Source organism: Nicotiana sylvestris, chromosome 9 (assembly GCF_000393655.2).
Source record: "Nicotiana sylvestris chromosome 9, ASM39365v2, whole genome shotgun sequence".
Taxonomy (NCBI): Eukaryota; Viridiplantae; Streptophyta; class Magnoliopsida; order Solanales; family Solanaceae; genus Nicotiana; species Nicotiana sylvestris.
Genome location: NC_091065.1, coordinates 43890330 through 43894228, shown reverse-complemented (window position 1 = coordinate 43894228; position 3899 = coordinate 43890330).

Below are 3899 nucleotides of genomic sequence, written 5' to 3'. Positions count from 1 at the left end.
TCGTTACCTCTTTTGAGCCTTACTTATTTTTCTTTCATACCCCTCGTTCGGAATCAGTAAAAACGACTAGAAAACGCGAGTATGGCATGAAAACATGAAGAAAAAAAAGAAGAAAAAGAAAAAAAAAAGAAGAAAAGAAAACAACAAAACGAAAAAGAAAAGAAAAGAAAAATGATAACAAAAAAAAAGTCAAATGAAAAAAGAGGAATTGGGAACTACGTTTGACCTGATTCCTCAAAGAGGATACGTAGGCGCTTCACGGCTCGGTCATAGGGTGCTTAATGGCCACAATGGTCATAGTGTACATGGTGTAATAAAAATAATAAAAAATAAGTAAATAATCCCAAAGCAAGAAACTGGGTCAAGGGTTGCGTTTGTTGTAAACAAATATGATTTCGAAGGTTGTAATTTTGAACCCCAAATTTGATTTGTTTTTTAGCCTTTAATACCCTTTCTTTCTAGCCTGTCCAAAAACCCACATTACGGTCCAAAGAAAGACCTTCTGACCAGTCTGCAAAAGATGCCAAGTCAGACAAATGAGAGTCTTACCGGCGAACATAACATTCTGTTCCACAGCAGAAAGGACTCTAATCTCCAGCAGAGAGAGTCATACTATCAACACTCCAATTCCCCAACTGGAAAGTGATACAAATGAGAGAGTCTTATCGGTGAAAATCTTCACGGACACCATAAGGCGATGAAAGCTGAGAGAAAAACCAAAATGAGAGAGACTTGATAGTGAAAACCCTTCGGGCACTACAAGTCGAATAAGATTAAGAATCAGATGGGGAATTGCCAATTGAAGGTCTTGAAAGATGATTGATGGCAGAGGATAGGCCACATGTGCATGTCATGACCATTAGAGTCGGTGTCTGCGTTTGATAGGTTTTTATTTATAGTTTCTTTTGTTAAAGAGTCATCCTTTTCCTTTGTCTTTATTCTGTTCCTTTTCATCTTTTCCTTTCATAGAAAAACTCCCCAATAGAGTCTGTCTGGTCAAAACAAGTGTGAATTGACTTCAAAATATGCCATCAGCTTTCCAATTATGCAAGATAAGATCTGACTAGTACATCCAAGTGGTATAGTCAGCGAGGAACAAACGCGAGGCCAGTGTCAAAAAAGATATCCCCAGCAAAAGGGAATTGACAAAAGGATTGACAAGTGTCAAGAAGGATACCCTTGCCGAAATCAAAGGTTATAAACCTCAAGGCCAAGGCCCGTTGAACAAAGCAAGGAGAGCAGTGAGCATGATTTGGGGAAATTCATACTAGACTAAAAGGTCGGGGAAATGCCAGTTTCCGAGCTATGCCACAAAAGAAGAGGGATATCCCCAGCAGAAAGGGATTATCCCCAGCAAATAATATCATCCCCAACAAGTTGTGGAGCGCAGAGCAAGGAAGGAGAAAAGGAAAAGCCATCCCAGTAGGAGTATCACAACCAACCACCACGTTTTAAACTAACAAATTTTGTTTGATTTGAAACAGGTAAAGGAAATGGCATTGATGAACAGAAATGCATGCCATAAGGGAGACTGTCAAACTGGGGCAGAAAATTTTCCTTTCATTTGGAAAATTTTCTGGAAGTCAGGTACCCATTCGAGGAAGAATAAAGATAGCACCAGTCTCAAGGGAAGTGGTGTTTGAACCAGTGTTGCCCCAACATAATAAGTTTAAATGGAGGAAGTATTCCCCAGCAGACAGAATAAAGGGATGACACTTGTGCTCAGAAAAGCAAAAAGCCATTATCATCCCGAGCAGCTTCCAGAAGAATGAATCATCGACTTGAAGGGATAAAATTCCCCAGCAGCGTTATCCTCAACAACGTTATCCCGAGAAGATAACACTTTTATCCCCAGCAGTGTTGAAAAAAAAATTGAATTTGAAGGAGGGGAAGAAAGGAGACTTCCCCAGTAGTATTATCCCCAGCAATCAGGCATCCACCTGGAAAACAAGGAAGAGCAGTTGGAGTATTAGCAATCAGGCGTCCACCTGGAGAACAAGGAAGAGCAGTTGAAGTATCAGCAATCAGGAGCCCACCTGGAGAATAAGGGAATACAATGGAAGTATCAACAATCAGGAGCCCACCTGGAGAATAAGGGAATACAATTCAAATTTTAAGTAATCAGGACCCCCCCTGAAAAACAGAATGGCGTTTTATTTTTGACATTATTGGTTGAAGTCAGGAGCCCCCTGAAGAACAGAATGGTGATTTGTTGGTTGAAATTGGGAGCCCGCCCATATAACAGAGGAATACATTCAGTCTTTTCATTTCAAAAAAAAAAAAGGGAAGTAGTTTGCAGAGGAATGAAACATCCTACTCAAAAGGAAGTAATTTTGGAAGGAGTAAGATAACATATTTACTCAGCAGAGTTATCCACAGCAGTGTTATCCCCAGTGGATCATCGAGATGTAGAAGCATCCTCGACAGAGTTTCGGGCAACCCAGAGTGGGTAAGGAAGAAAAGGAAAAGTCATCCCCAGCAAAATAATCCCCAGCAGTTTCGAGGGAAGACAACACAGGTAAGTAAATAATTCAGGAAGAAGGAAATGGTTCACGCATAGGAGACGCACTTCCTAAGTGAAGATTTCATTAATAGGAGACGCATTTCCTCCTAAGTTTAGTTTTACCCATAGGAGAGGCATTTCCTCCTAAGTTTAGTTTCACCCATAGGAGAGGCATTTCCTCCTAAGTTTAGTTTCACCCATAGGAGAAATATTTCCTCCTAAGTTTGTTTTTACCCATAGGAGATGCATTTCCTCCTAAGTTTAGTTTTTACCCATAGGAGAGACATTTGTTTGAAGTCAGGAGCCCGCCTGAAGAGAGGAATGGCGATTATTTTCAAAGTTGTTGTCAGGAGCCCGCCTGAAGAGAGGAAAGGCATTTTTAAAAGTTGTTGAAATCTTGCCAACCTAAAGAAAGGAATGGCGATGTATTGTTTGAAGTCAGGAGCCCGCCTGAAGAGAGGAATGGCGATTATTTTCAAAGTTGTTGTCAGGAGCCCGCCTGAAGAGAGGAAAGGCATTTTTAAAAGTTGTTGAAATCTTGCCAACCTAAAGAAAGGAATGGCGATGTATTGGTTGAAGTCAGGAGCCCGCCTGAAGAGAGGAATGACGATTATTTTCAAAGTTGTTGTTGAAGTCAGGAGCCCGCCTGAAGAGAGGAAAGGCGTTTTTAAAAGTTGTTGAAATCTTGCCAACCTAAAGAAAGGAATGGCGATGTATTGGTTGAAGTCAGGAGCCCGCCTGAAGAGAGGAATGGCGATTTATTTTCAAAGTTGTTGTTGAAGTCAGGAGCCCGCCTGAAGAGAGGAAAGGCGTTTATTTTAAAAGTTGTGTATTTGAAGTCAGGAGCCCGCCTGAAGAGAGGAAAGACGTTTTAAAAAGTTGTTGAAATCTTGCCAACCTAAAGAAAAGAATGGCGATGTATTGGTTGAAGTCAGGAGCCCGCCTGAAGAGAGGAATGGCGATTATTTCCAAAGTTGTTGTTGAAGTCAGGAGCCCGCCTGAAGAGAGGAAAGGCGTTTTTAAAAGTTGTTGAAATCTTTCCAACCTAAAGAAAGGAATGACGATGTATTGGTTGAAGTCAGGAGCCCGTCTGAAGAGAGGAATGACGATTTATTCTCAAAGTTGTTGTTGAAGTCAGGAGCCCGCCTGAAGAGAAGAAAGGCGTTTATTTTAAAAGTTGTGTTGTTGAAGTCAGGAGCCCGCCTGAAGAGAGGAATGGCGCTTATTTTTAAAAGTTGTTGTTGATGTGGGGAGCCCGCCCAGATAACATAGGCATACATTTCAGTCTTTACATTTCAGTTGTTGAAGTTGGGAGCCCGCCCATAGAACAGAGGCATACATTCAGTCTTTAATTTCAAGTATTGAAGTTGGGAGCCCGCCCAGATAACAGAGGCAT